We start from the raw sequence: 15,893 nt of genomic DNA on the forward strand, positions 1-15,893 counted from the left end.
CATGCCTTAAAGCTATGAATAAAATCCATTAATCCTTCACTTCTCTTAAATGAAAAATGTTTTAATTCAAAAAAACAAGAAGTACATAAATTTCGAAAATAGCTCTTGAATTTAGTTTAATTATATTGATGTGGTGACAATACTTTTTGTTTTCTGAATGAATGCTTGAACAGTGCATATGTCTTTTGATCTTGTTGTTTATGAATGTTAAAATTGTTGGCTCTTGAAAGAATGATGAACAAAGAGAAATGTTATTGAGGATCTGAAAAATCATGAAATTGATTCTTGAAGCAAGAAAAAGCAGTGAACAAGAAGAAGCTTGCGAAAAAAAATAAAAAAATAATAAAAACAAAAATATAGAAAGAAAAAGAAGGAGCAGTAGAAAAAGCCAATAGCCCTTAAAACCAAAAAGGCAAGGGTAAAAAGGATCCAAGGCTTTGAGCATCAATGGATAGGAGGGTCCAAGGAAATAAAATCCAGGGCCTAAGCGGCTAAACCAAGCTGTCCCTAACCATGTGCTTGTGTCATGAAGGTCCAAGTGAAAAACTTGAGACTGAGTGGTTAAAGTCGTGATCCAAAGCAAAAGAGTGTGCTTAAGAGCTCTGGACACCACTAACTGGGGACTCTAGCAAAGCTGAGTCACAATCTGAAAAGGTTCACCCAGTTATGTGTCTGTGGCATTTATGTATCCGGTGGTAATACTGGAAAACAAAGTGCTTAGGGCCACGGCCAAGACTCAAAAGTAGCTGTGTTCAAGAATCAACATACTTAACTAGGAAAGTCAATAACACCATCCGAAATTCTAAGTTCCTAGAGAAAGCCAATCATTCTAAACTTCAAAGGAAAAAGTGAGATGCCAAAACTGTTCAGAAGCAAAAAGCTACAAGTCCCGCTCATCTAATTATAATTAATATTCATTGATATTCTGGAATTTATAGTATATTCTCTTCTTTTATCCTAATTGATTTTCAGTGCTTGGGGACAAGCAACAATTTAAGTTGGTGTTGTGATGAGCGGATAATTTATACGCTTTTGGCATTGTTTTTAGGTAGTTTTTAGTAAGTTTAGCTACTTTTAGGGATGTTTTCATTAGTTTTTATGTTAAATTCACATTTCTGGACTTTACTATGATTTGTGTGTTTTTCTGTGATTTCAGGTAATTTCTGGCTGAAATTGAAGCAATATATAATAGTTTATACTTTATTCGGAAATTGACGACGTAACTTGGCGTTGAACGCCAAGTACATGCTGCAGTCTGGAGTTAAACGCCAGAAAAACGTCATGATCCGGAGTTGAACGCCCAAAACACGTCATAACTCGGAGTTCAACTCCAAGAGAAGCCTCAGCTCATGGACTGATCAAGCTCAGCCCAAGCATACACCAAGTGGGCCCCGAAGTGGATTTATGCATCAATTACTTACTCATGTAAACCCTAGAGCTAGTTTATTATAAATAGAACATTTAACTAATGTATAAACATCTTTTGATCACTTTATCTGAAGAGCATCTTGGGACGATTAGTTCTCAAATCATGGGGGCTGGCCATTCGGCCATGCCTGAACCTTTTACTTATGTATTTTCAACGGTGGAGTTTCTGCACACCATAGATTAAGGGTGTGGAGCTCTGCTGTACCTCAAGTATTAATGCAATTCTATTTTCTTTTATTCAATTCTCTCTAATTCTTATTCCAAGATATTCATTCGCACCCAAAAACATGATGAATGTGATGATTATGTGACGCTCATCATCATTCTCACCTATGAACGCGTGTGATTGACAACCACTTCCGTTCTACATGCAACAGAGCTTGAAAATGTGTATCTCTTAGATTCCCCAACAGAATCTTCGTGGTATAAGTGATGAGCGGATAATTTGTACGCTTTTTGGCATTGTTTTTAGTATGTTTTTAGTAGTTTTAGTTGAGTTTTTAGTATATTTTTATTAGTTTTTAGTTAAAATTCACTTTTCTGGACTTTACTATGAGTTTGTGTGTTTTTCTGTGATTTCAGGTATTTTCTGGCTGAAATTGAGGGACCTGAGCAAAAATCTAATTCAGAGACTGAAAAGGACTGCAGATGCTGTTGGATTCTGACCTCTCTGCACTCGAAGTAGATTTTCTGGAGTTACAGAAGCCCAATTGGCGCGCTCTCAACGGCGTTGGAAAGTAGACATTTTGGGCTTTCCAGCAATATATGATAGTCCGTACTTTGCCCAAGATTTGATGGCCCAAACCGGCGTTCAAAGTCACCCTCAGAATTCCCAGTGTTAAACGCCGGAACTGGCACCAAAATGGGAGTTAAACGCCCAAACTGGCATAAAAGCTGGCGTTTAACTCCAAGAAGAGTCTCTACACGAAAAATGCTTCAGTGCTCAGCCCAAGCACACACCAAGTGGGCCCGGAAGTGGATTTTTATGTCATTTACTCATCTATGTACACCCTAGGCTACTAGTTCTCTATATATAGGACCTTTTACTATTGTATTTTCATCTTCTGATCTTTGGAATCTTTTGATCTTTAGATCTTTTGATCACTTTGGGAGGCTGGCCTCACGGCCATGCCTAGACCTTGTTCTTATGTATTTTCAACGGTGGAGTTTCTACACACCATAGATTAAGGTGTGGAGCTCTGCTGTACCTTGAGTATTAATGCAATTACTATTGTTCTTCTATTCAATTCCGCTTGTTCTTGTTCTAAGATATCACTTGTTCTTCAACTTGATGAATGTGATGATCCGTGACACTCATCATCATTCTCACCTATGAACGTGTGACTGACAACCACCTCCGTTCTACCTTAGATTGGGTGAATATCTCTTGGATTCCTGATACACGATGCATGGTTGATCGCCTAACAACCGAGCGCTCGCCTGACAACCGAGCCAGCCATTCCGTGAGATCAGAGTCTTCGTGGTATAGGCAAGAACTGATGGCGGCATTCAAGAGAATCTGGAAGGTCTAACCTTTTCTGTGGTATTCTGAGTAGGATTCAATGATTGAATGACTGTGACGTGCTTCAAACTCCTGAGGGCGGGGCGTTAGTGATATACGCAAAAGAATCACTGGATTCTATTCCGGCCCGATCGAGAACCGACAGCTGGATAGCCGTGCCGTGACAGGGTGCGTTGAACATTTCCACTGAGGATGGAGGTAGCCACTGACAACGGTGAAACCCTTGCATAAGCTTGCCATGGAAAGGAGTAAGAAGGATTGGATGAAGACAGTAGGAAAGCAGAGAGACGGAAGGGAAGGCATCTTCATACACTTATCTGAAGCTCTCACCAATGATATACATAAGTATCTCTATCTTTATCTTTATGTTTATTCATATCTCACCCATACCCATTTGAGTCTGCCTGACTAAGATTTACAAGGTGACCATAGCTTGCTTCATACCAACAATCTCCGTGGGATCGACCCTTACTCGCGTAAAGTTTATTACTTGGACGACCCAGTGCACTTGCTGGTTAGTTGTGCAAAGTTGTGTTTATGCCATGGTATTGAGCACCAAGTTTTTAGGGCCATTACTAGGGATTAATTGAGTTGTGAAAAGTAGTGATCACAATTTTGCACACCAAGTTTTTGGCGCCGTTGCCGGGGATTGTTTCGTATATGGACAACTGACGGTTCATTGTTGCTTAGATTAGGTATTTTTCAGAGTTCTTAAGAATGATTCTAGTGTTTCAAGGTGATGTTCTTATCATCACCAAAGCTGATTGATTATCATCAATTTAGCTCTTGAATGCAATGTCCTGCTGAAGCTTGGCTATTCATGTCTAATTCCTTTAGACTGAAGCTTTAGACTAACATTGCATGATTCCTGGAATTCTCATTAAGAATTTTGAAACCTTTATTTTCTATTTTCATATAATTTTCGAAAAAACATAAAAAAATTACAAAATCATAAAAACCAAAAATATTTTATGTTTCTTGTTTGAGTCTAGTGTCTAATTTTAAGTTTGGTGTCTTGCATGCATTGTTTATTTGAACTGAAGATTCAGAACATGCAGCGAGAAATTACACAGAAAAAGCTGGGCGTTCAAAACGCCCAGTGAAGAAGGACAGACTGGCATTTAAACGCCAGCCAGGGTGCCTGGTTGGGCGTTTAACGCCCAAAAAGGTAGTGCATTAGGCGTTAAACGCAAGAATGTGCACCATTCTGGGCGTTTAACGCCAGGATGGCACAAGAGGGGGATTTTGTTTTCAAATCAATTTTTTTTCAAGTTTTCAAAGTTTTTTTTTAAATCAAATCTTTTTCAAATCAAATCTTTTCAATCAAATGTTTTCAAAATCAATTTCTTTCCTTTTTCAAAGATACTTGCTATCAATTAATGATTTGATTCAACATTTCAAGTATGTTGCCTTTTCTGTTGAGAAAGGTTTAATGTTTGAATCATATCTTTTCTTGTTAGGCAAGTCATTAATTTTTAAAATCAAATCTTTTTAAATTGTTTTCAAATCATATCTTTTCAATCATATCTTTTTAAAAAACATAACTTCTCAATCAAATCTTTTTAATCACATCTTTTTTTTAAATAGTTTTCAATCATATCTTTTTGATTTCTAATTTCAAAATCTTTTTCAAAAATTACTTGATTTCTTTCCCACCCTTGGTTTTCGAAAATCAATTAAAGTTTTTCAAAATGTTTTCAAAATCTTTCACTTAATTTTCGAAAATTTCTTCCCCTCTTCTCACATCCTTCCATGTATGGAGTACCACTCCTTCTCAATGCACAATTCGAACTCTATCTAATTAAGTTCGAATTCTTCTACTTCTTCCTTCTAATTTTCTTTTTCTCTGACACCTCAAGGAATCTCTATACTGTGACATAGAGGATTCCATATTTTCTTGTTCTCTTCTCTTTCATATGAGCAGGAACAAAGACAAAGGCATTCTTGTTGAAGCTGACCCTGAACCTGAAAGGACCTTGAAGCGAAAGCTAAGAGAAGCTAAGGCACAATTCTCTGTAGAGGACCTAACCGAATTCTTCAAAGAAGAAGAACGCATGGCAGCCGACAACAACAACAATGCCAACAATGCAAGGAAGGTGCTGGGTGACTTTACTGCACCTACTCCCGACTTCTATGGGAGAAGCATCTCTATCCCTGCCATTGGAGCAAACAACTTTGAGCTTAAGCCTCAATTAGTTTCTCTAATGCAACAGAATTGCAAGTTCCATGGACTTCCATTGGAAGATCCTCATCAGTTCTTAGCTGAATTCTTGCAAATCTGTGACACTGTCAAGACTAATGGGGTTGACCCTGAGGTCTACAGACTATGCTATTCCCTTTTGCTGTAAGAGACAGCTAGGACATGGTTGGACTCACAACCTAAAGAAAGCCTGGACTCATGGGAAAAGCTAGTCAATGCCTTCTTGGCAAGTTCTTTCCACCTCAAAAATTGAGTAAGCTTAGAGTGGAAGTCCAAACCTTCAGACAGAAGGATGGAGAATCCCTCTATGAAGCTTGGGAAAGATACAAACAATTGATCAGAAAATGTCCTTCTGACATGCTTTCTGAATGGAGCATCATATGTATTTTCTATGATGGTCTCTCTGAACTATCCAATATGTCTTTGGATAGCTCTGCTGGAGGATCTCTTCATCTGAAGAAGACGCCTACAGAAGCTCAAGAGCTAATTGAAATGGTTGCAAATAACCAATTCATGTACACTTCTGAAAGGAATCCTGTGAACAATGGGACTAATCAGAAGAAAGGAGTTCTTGAGATTGATACTCTGAATGCCATATTGGCTCAGAATAAAATATTGACTCAACAAGTCAATTTGATTTCTCAAAGTCTGTCTGGAATGCAAAATGCACCAAAGCAGTACTAAGGATGCTTCATCTGAAGAATAAGCCTATGATCCTGAGAACCTTTCAATGGAAGAGGTGAATTACCTAGGAGAACCCTATGGAAACACCTATAATTCTCCATGGAGAAATCATCCAAATTTCTCATGGAAGGATCAACAGAGACCTCAACAAGGTTTCAACAACAATAATGGTGGAAGAAACAGGTTTAGCAATGGCAAGCCTTTTCCATCATCTTCTCAGCAACAGACAGAGAATTCCAAGCAGAACCACTCTGACTTAGCAACCATGGTCTCTGATCTAATCAAAACCACTCAAAGTTTCATGACTGAAACAAGGTCCTCCATTAGAAATTTGGAGGCACAAGTGGGACAGCTGAGCAAGAAAATTATTGAACTCCCTCCTAGTACTCTTCCAAGCAATACAGAAGAAAATCCGAAAGGAGAGTGCAAGGCCATCAACATGGCCGAATTTGGAGAGGAAGGAGAGGCAGCGAACGCCACTGAGGAAGACCTCATTGGGCGTGCACTGGCCTCCAATGAGTTCCCTAATGAGGAACCATGGGAATCTGAGGCTCAAAATGAGACCATAGAGATTCCATTGGACTTACTTCTGCCATTCATGAGCTCTGATGAGTATTCTTCCTCTGAAGAGGATGAGTATGTCACTGAAGAGCAAGTTGCTAAATACCTTGGAGCAATCATGAAGCTAAATGACAAGTTATTTGGAAATGAGACTTGGGAGGATGAACCCCCTTTGCTCACCAAAGAACTGGATGACTTGTCTAGGCAGAAATTACCTCAAAAGAGACAAGATCCTGGGAAGTTTTCAATACCTTGTACCATAGGCACCATGACCTTCAAGAAGGCCTTGTGTGACTTAGGGTCAAGTGTAAACCTCATGCCTCTCTCTGTAATGGAGAAATTAGGGATCTCTGAGGTACAAGCTGCAAGAATCTCACTAGAGATGGCAGACAATTCAAAGAAACAAGCTTATGGACTTGTAGAGGATGTTCTGGTGAAGATTGAAGACCATTACATCCCTGCTGATTTTATAGTCCTAGAGACTGGGAAGTGCATGGATGAATCTATCATCCTTGGCAGACCCTTCCTAGCCACAGCAAAGGCTGTGATTGATGTTGATGGAGGTGAACTGATCATTCAAGTGAATGAAGAATTCTTTGTGTTTAAGGCTCAAGGATATCCCTCTGTCACCATGGAGAGGAAGCATGAAGAGCTTCTCTCAAATCAAAGCCAAACAGAGTCCCCACAGTCAAACTCTAAGTTTGGTGTTGGGAGGCCACAACCAAACTCTAAGTTTGGTGTTGAACCCCCACATTCAAACTCTAAGTTTGGTGTTGGGAGGTTCCAACATTGCTCTGAGCATTTGTGAGGCTCCAAGAGAGCCATCTGTCAAGCTACTGACATTAAAGAAGCGCTTGTTGGGAGGCAACCCAATGTTATATTTTATCCATTTTCCTTTGTTATTTTATGTTTTTTGTAGGTTGATGATCATGAGAAGTCACAAAATCAATTGAAGAAGCAAAAATAGAAAGAAAAACAGGAAGAAAAATAGCACACCCTGGAGGAGAGCGTGCTGGCGTTTAAACGCCAGTAAGGCTAGCTGTTGGGCGTTTAACGCCCAGTCTGGCACCATTCTGGGCGTTTAACGCCAGAAAGGGGCACCAAACTGGCGTTAAACGCCAGGAAAGGGCAAGAACCTGGCGTTAAACGCCAGAAATGGGCACCAGCCCGGCGTTTAACGCTAGAATTGGCACAAAACGCAAATTTTCTTGCCACTTGGTGCAGGGATGACTTTTCCTTGACACCTCAGGATCTGTGGACCCCACAGGATCCCCACCAACCCCCACCACCCTCTTTCTTCTTCACCCATTCACCAATCACCTCAATACCTCTTCCCCAAAAAACCTTCACCTATCAAATCCCATCTTTCTCTTCACCACTCACCTCCATCCTTCATAAAACCCCACCTACCTCACCCTTCAAATTCAAACCACTTTCCCTCCCAAACCCACCCATACATGACCGAACCATGAGCACCCCTCTCCTATATAAACCCATCTTCACTCCTTCATTTTCACACACCCTAAACACTACTTCTTTCCCCTTTGGCCGAACCACAAAGCCTTCTCCCTCTCCTCTATTTCTTCTTCTTCCACTCTCTTCTTTCTTCTTTTGCTCGAGGACGAGCAAACCTTTTAAGTTTGGTGTGGTAAAAGCGTTACTTTTCATTTTTCCATAACCATTTATGGCATCCAAGGCCGGAGAAACCTCTAGAAAGAGGAAAGGGAAGGCAAAAGCTTCCACCTCCGAGTCATGGGAGATGGAGAGATTCATCTCAAGGGTGCATCAAGACCACTTCTTTGAAGTTGTGGCCATGAAGAAGGTGATCCCTGAGGTCCCTTTCAAACTCAAAAAGGGTCAACTTTGATCAAAGGTTGGACCAAGTCCTCACTGACATTTGAGAAGAGGGCGCCCAATAGAAGAGAGATTCAAGAGGGAAGCCGGTTCAATTAAGAAGGCATGACCACAAGCCCATCACTAAGAAAAGGATGGAGCAAACAAGAGACCCCTCTCATCATGAGATCCCTGAGATGCCTCAAGGGATGCACTTTCCTCCACAAGACTATTGGGAGCAAATTAACACCTCCCTAGGAGAATTGAGTTCCAACATGGGACAACTAAGGGTGGAGCACCAAGAACATTTCATCCTCCTCCATGAAATTAGAGAAGATCAAAGAATCATGAGAGAGGAGCAACAAAGACAAGGAAGAGACATTGAGGAGCTCAAGCACTCCATAAGATCTTCAAGAGGAAGAACAAGCCGCCATCACTGAGGTAGACCCGTTCTTTAATCTCCTTGTTCTTTATTTTCTTGTTTTTCGAATTTTCATGCTTATGTTTATCCATGTTTGTGTCTTATGATCATTAGTGTCTTAGTGTCTATGCCTTAAAGTTATGAATGTCCTATGAATCCATCACCTTTCTTAAATGAAAACTGTTTTTATCACAAAAGAACAAGAAGTACAGGATTTCGAATTCATCTTTAAAACTAGCTTAATTAGTTTGATGTGATGACAATACTTTTTGTTTTCTGAATGTATGCTTAAACAGTGCATATGTCTTTTGAATTTGTTGTTCATGAATGTTAAAATTGTTGGCTCTTGAAAGAATGATGAAAAAGGAGACATGTTACTGAGGATCTGAAAAATCATAAAAATGATTCTTGAAGCAAGAAAAAGCAGTGAATACAAAAAAAAAGGGGGAGAAGAAGCGAAAAAAAAAGAGAGACGAAAAAAAAAGAGAAAGAGAAAAAGAAAGAGAAAGAAAGAAATAAAGTTGTGATCCAAGGCAAAAAGAGTGTGCTTAAGAACCCTGGACACCTCTAATTGGAGACTCTAGCAAAGCTGAGTCACAATCTGAAAAGGTTCACCCAATTATGTGTCTGTGGCATGTATGTATCCGGTGGTAATACTGGAAGACAGAGTGCTTTGGGCCACGGCCAAGACTCAATAAGTAGCTGTGTTCAAGAATCATCATACTTAACTAGGAGAATCAATAACACTATCTGGATTCTGAGTTCCTAAAGAAGCCAATCATTCTGAATTTCAAAGGATAAAGTGAGATGCCAAAACTGTTCGGAGGCAAAAAGCTACTAGTCCCGCTCATCTAATTTGGAGCTAAGTTTCATTGATAATTTGGAGTCTATAGTATATTCTCTTCTTTTTATCTTATTTGATTTTCAGTTGCTTGGGGACAAGCAACAATTTAAGTTTGGTGTTGTGATGAGCGGATAATTTGTACGCTTTTTGGCATTGTTTTTAGTATGTTTTTAGTAGTTTTAGTTGAGTTTTTAGTATATTTTTATTAGTTTTTAGTTAAAATTCACTTTTCTGGACTTTACTATGAGTTTGTGTGTTTTTCTGTGATTTCAGGTATTTTCTGGCTGAAATTGAGGGACCTGAGCAAAAATCTGATTCAGAGACTGAAAAGGACTGCAGATGCTGTTGGATTCTGACCTCCCTGCACTCGAAGTGGATTTTCTGGAGTTACAGAAGCCCAATTGGCGCGCTCTCAACGGCGTTGGAAAGTAGACATCCTGGGCTTTCCAGAAATATATGATAGTCCATACTTTGTCCAAGATTTGATGGCCCAAACCGGCGTTCAAAGTCACCCTCAGAATTCCCAGCGTTAAACGCCGGAACTGGCACCAAAATGGGAGTTAAACGCCCAAACTGGCATAAAAGCTGGCGTTTAACTCCAAGAAGAGTCTCTACACGAAAAATGCTTCAGTGCTCAGCCCAAGCACACACCAAGTGGGCCCGGAAGTAGATTTTTATGTCATTTACTCATCTATGTACACCCTAGGCTACTAGTTCTCTATATATAGGACCTTTTACTATTGTATTTTCATCTTCTGATCTTTGGAATCTTTTGATCTTTAGATCTTTTGATCACTTTGGGAGGCTGGCCTCACGGCCATGCCTAGACCTTGTTCTTATGTATTTTCAACGGTGGAGTTTCTACACACCATAGATTAAGGTGTGGAGCTCTGCTGTACCTCGAGTATTAATGCAATTACTATTGTTCTTCTATTCAATTCCGCTTGTTCTTGTTCTAAGATATCACTTGTTCTTCAACTTGATGAATGTGATGATCCGTGACACTCATCATCATTCTCACCTATGAACGTGTGACTGACAACCACCTCCGTTCTACCTTAGATTGGGTGAATATCTCTTGGATTCCTGATACACGATGCATGGTTGATCGCCTGACAACTGAGCGCTCGCCTGACAACCGATCCAGCCATTCTGTGAGATCAGAGTCTTCGTGGTATAGGCAAGAACTGATGGCGGCATTCAAGAGAATCTGGAAGGTCTAACCTTGTCTGTGGTATTCTGAGTAGGATTCAATGATTGAATGACTGTGACGTGCTTCAAACTCCTGAGGGCGGGGCGTTAGTAACAGACGCAAAAGAATCACTGGATTCTATTCCGGCCCGATCGAGAACCGACAGCTGGATAGCCGTGCCGTGACAGGGTGCGTTGAACATTTCCACTGAGAGGATGGGAGGTAGCCACTGACAACGGTGAAACCCTTGCATAAGCTTGCCATGGAAAGGAGTAAGAAGGATTGGATGAAGACAGTAGGAAAGCAGAGAGACGGAAGGGAAGGCATCTTCATACACTTATCTGAAGCTCTCACCAATGATATACATAAGTATCTCTATCTTTATCTTTATGTTTTATTCATACATCACCCATACCCATTTGAGTCTGCCTGACTAAGATTTACAAGGTGACCATAGCTTGCTTCATACCAACAATCTCCGTGGGATCGACCCTTACTCGCGTAAGGTTTATTACTTGGACGACCCAGTGCACTTGCTGGTTAGTTGTGCAAAGTTGTGTTTATGCCATGGTATTGAGCACCAAGTTTTTGGGGCCATTGCTAGGGATTAATTGAGTTGTGAAAAGTAGTGATCACAATTTCGCACACCAATAAGCTAGATAGATGGCGGCATTTATGAGGATCCGGAAAGTCTCACCTTGTCTGTGGTATTCCGAGTAGGATCCTGGGAATCCGGAAAGTCTAACCTTGTCTGTGGTATTCCGAGTAGGATTCCGGTAATGAATGACTGTGACGTGCTTCAGACTCGCAAGTGCTGGGCGTTAGTGACAGATGCAAAAGAATCAAGGGATTCTATTCCAGTAGGCGCGGGAACCAACCAGTGATTAGCCGTGCTGTGACAGAGCGCGTGAGCGTAGTTTTCACTGCGAGGATGGGATGTAGCCTTCGGCCAGGTGATGCCTCCAGACGATTAGCCATGCGAGTGACAGCCGCAGAGGACCATTTTCCCGAGAGGATTAAAAGTAGCCATCGTCGAACGGTGAACCCCTATACACAGCTTGCCATGGAAAAGAGTAAGAAGGATTGAGTTGAAGCAGTAGGAAAGTAGGCGTCCTTGAGCCATACAGTATCTCTATATGCTTATCTGAAATTCCCACCAATGAATCTGCATAAGTATTCTATCCCTTTTTATTTTCTGTTTATTATTTATTTTAGAAAATCCATAATCAATTGGTTTAATCTGCCTAACTGAGATTTACAAGGTGACCATAGCTTGCTTCATACCAACAATCTCTGTGGGATCGACCCTTACTTGCGTAAGGTTTATTACTTGGACGACCCAGTACACTTGCTGGTTAGTTGAACGGAGTTGTGAAAACAACCGATGCCATAATAATGATTTCATACAAGTACAAAAGAACATGGATCACAATTTCTTCCACCAGAAAACAAGATGCTTAGGGTCACGGCCAAGACTCATAAGTAGCTGTGTTCAAGAATCAACATACTGAACTAGGAGAATCAATAACACTATCTGAATTCTGAGTTCCTATGGATGCCAATCATTCTGAACTTCAAAGGATAAAGTGAGATGTCAAAACTGTTCAGAATCAAAAAGTTACAACCCCTGCTCATCTAATTAGAACTAAGCTTCATTGATGTTTTGGAATTTATTGTATATTCTCTTTTTTTATCCTATTTTGTTTTTGGTTGCTTGGGGACAAGCAACAATTTAAGTTGGTGTTGTGATGAGCGGATAATTTATATGCTTTTTTGGCATTTTTTTTAGGTAGTTTTTAGTATGTTTTAGTTACTTTTTAGTATATTATTATTAGTTTTTATGCAAAAAACACATTTCTGGACTTTAATATGAGTTTGTGTGTTTTTCTATGATTTCAGGTATTTTCTGGCTGAAATTGAGGGACCTGAGCAAAAATCTGATTCAGCGGCTGAGAAAGGATTACAGATGCTGTTGGATTCTGACCTCCCTGCACTCGAAGTGGATTTTCTGGATCTACAGAAGCCCAATTGGCGTGATCTCAATTGCGTTAGAAAGTAAACATATTGGGCTTTCTAGAAATGTAAAATAGACCATACTTTCCCCGAGATTTGATGGCCCAAACCGGCATCCAAACTCCCACTAGAGATCCTTTTCTGGCATAAAACGCCGGAACTGGCACCAAACTGGAATCCAAGCCGGTGTTTAACTCCAAGGATGGCCTATGCACGTGAAAGCTTCAAAGCTCAGCCCAAACACACACCAAGTGGGCCCCGGAATTGGATTTCTGCACTATCTACTCATTTTCTGTAAACCTAGTTTACTAGTTTAGTATAAATAGCACTTTTTACTATTGTATTCATATCTTTGGACCACTTTTCGATCCTTTGATCAGGTCTTCTTCCTCTATTTTGAATTCTTTTGACCTTTTGGGAGTTCTTCGAACCCTTTTTGGAAGCTGGCCATTCGACCATGCCTAGACCCTTTGTTCTTATGTATTTTCAACAGTGGAGTTTCTACATCTCATAGATTAAGGTGAGGAGCTCTGCTGTTCCTCAAGTATTAATGCAAGTATTATTGTTTTTCTATTCAATTCATGCCTAATTCTCCTCTAAGATATACTCTTGTACTTAATTCAGTTAAGTTAGAATGAAAGGGTGACCCGTGACAATCACTCAAAAAATCTTCGTTACTCGCTTAGCCAAGATTCGCGTGCTTGACAACCATAAAGCGATCTACATGATGTTCAACATAGTCATTGGATGACAGCTGGAGTATATTCTCTTTGGTCTCTGACCCACGGATCTGAATCACCTCTCCTGACAATAGAGCATTCGAATCCGTGACGTTAGAACCTTCGTGGTATAAGCTAGAACCAATTAGCAGCATTCTTGAGATCCGAAAAGTCTAAACCTTGTCTGTGGTATTCCGAGTAGGATCTGGGATGGGATGACTGTGACGAGCTTCAAACTCGTGACTGTTAAGCACAGTGACAGTGTGCAAAAGAATAAATGTATTCTATTTCAACACAAGCGAGAACTGACAGCTGATTAGCCATGCGGGAAACCGTAGAGGACATGTTTTCACTGAGAGGACGGATGGTATCCATTGACAACGGTGATCCACCAACATACAGCTTGCCATGGAAGGGAGTACACATGATTGGATGAGAAAAGTAGGAAAGCAGAGGTTCAGAGGCAACAAAGCATCTCCAAACGCTTATCTAAAATTCTCACCAAGGAACTACATAAGTGACTTTATTTTATTTTATGTTTTATTGATCTTTTTACTATCAAACCTCATAAACATTTGAATCCGCCTGACTGAGATTTACAAGATGACCATAGCTTGCTTCAAGCCGACAATCTCCGTGGGATCGACCCTTACTACGTAAGGTATTACTTGGACGACCCAGTACACTTGCTGGTCAGCTATACGAAGTTGTGAAAAGTGTGAATCACAATTTCGCATACCAAATATCAGGGTTGTTTTCTCCTTGCTCTTGACAAGCATGTCATCCATGTACACTTCCATTAGGAACTTGAGATGTTCAGGCAAAACCTTGTTCATTAGCTTTTGATAAATAGCCTCTATATTTTTTAATGTAAATGACATTATTACGTAGTAGTAGTTTGTCATTGGAGTGATAAATGTAGTCATTTCCTTATTAAGGCATGCATCGGTATTTAGTTGAATTTTGAATAAGAATCCATGAATGATAGGAATCTATATCCTGACGCTGCGATATTGGAAAGAGAATATGGATATTTGGGACATGCTTTATTTAAGTCAGTGTAGTCAACACACATCCTCTATTTTCTATTTTGTTTTTTGATCAAGACTACATTGGCCAACCAAAGTGAATATTCTACTTCTCTAATAAATCAAGCTTCTAAGAGTGTCTTTACTTGTTCCTCCACTACCCAGGCTCTCTCCATGCTGAGCTTTCTTCTCCTTTGTTGGATTGGTGTTGAACCAATATATATGAAGAGCCTGTGCGATATTGACTTGGGTGAAATACCAAGCATGTCGGATGCTTTTCAAACAAATAAATCAAAGTTCATTTGTAGAAGTTAAATCAACTCCTGCTTGAGTTCCTAACGTAATTCTGCTCCTACAATTGTGGTTTTCTTGATGTTCTTTCTGATTTGTACTTCTCCTAGTTTTCTTTCTGGATAGGCCAGTGTGTTTCTCATTCTCTTGGGCTCCCAACTTTTAGCATGGAAATGAATTCACTTGCTTTTATCCCTTTGAGATTTAAGCTTTCTTTGTAGCATCGTCTACCGAGGGCTTGGCCTTCATGAACAATTGTGATGCCTTCTTTTGTTGGGAACTTCATGCACAAATGTGGTGTAGAAACCACTGCTTCCAACCGATTTAATGTGCTCCTTCAATGAGTATATTGTAAGCCAAAGGGATATCGACCACTATGTATGTGGTCAATTTTTATGGTGCTGTTTCTTGGAATCTTTCCAAAGGTTATATTTGTATACAAAATGATGAATCCAAGAGGATGGATGGCTATTTTGTCTAGCCTAAATAGATTGTCTAGGTATGTCCTCATATCTTTTACGTCCAGACCAAGTTTATTGAATGCTTATTTAAAAAATTTTTTGATATACCTCCTCTTACGAACCACCATGCGATTATGTGGATATGACGCTCTAAGGTTCTTCTGGACTCGTGTGACCTCTCTCTTTCTTTTTTTTTTTTTGTGATCCTCCCTGGGTGTCTTGTGTTTTTTTGTTTGCCCTGTCAGCTTCTAGATATTTATCAAATTTACCTTCTCGTGCGAGCTTTTCAATAACATTTTTCGGGTCGTAACAATCACTAGTGTAGTGACTGTAGATGCGATGGTATTCTTCATAATATTCTGACCTGTTGTTTGATTTCTTGCTTCGGATAAGTCTTGAAGGTGGTAAATTTTTTACTTGACAAATATCCCTGTAAACTTTGACTAGGGACACTCTTAAAGGAATGTAAGATTGATACTTTTTTGTCCGACTAGTATAGTCTTTATTCTTTCTCTATTCCTCTTTTCTACTATTTGGTCTGACCTCTTTGTTCTGGTGAGACTTTCTGAGATGTGTTGGTTCTTCCATATTAATGTATTTTTTTGTTCTTTCTTGGACTTTATGGAGAGATCTTGGGTGTCTTTTTAAGATTGACTGTGAGAAGGGTCTGTCTTTGAGATCATTTACTAGCCTATT

At 39.9% G+C, this 15,893-nt stretch overlaps 1 non-coding gene across 1 annotated transcript; it reads right to left on the reverse strand.

Moving 5' to 3' along the window:
• Positions 1-5,405: 5,405 nt before the first annotated feature.
• On the reverse strand, positions 5,406-5,513 carry LOC130978781 (small nucleolar RNA R71). Its single transcript, XR_009086396.1, has one exon. It is a non-coding gene; the product is annotated as a small nucleolar RNA R71 (small nucleolar RNA).
• Between the last annotated feature and the right edge of the window lie 10,380 nt (positions 5,514-15,893).

Source organism: Arachis stenosperma, chromosome 4, assembly GCF_014773155.1.
Source record: "Arachis stenosperma cultivar V10309 chromosome 4, arast.V10309.gnm1.PFL2, whole genome shotgun sequence".
Taxonomy (NCBI): Eukaryota; Viridiplantae; Streptophyta; class Magnoliopsida; order Fabales; family Fabaceae; genus Arachis; species Arachis stenosperma.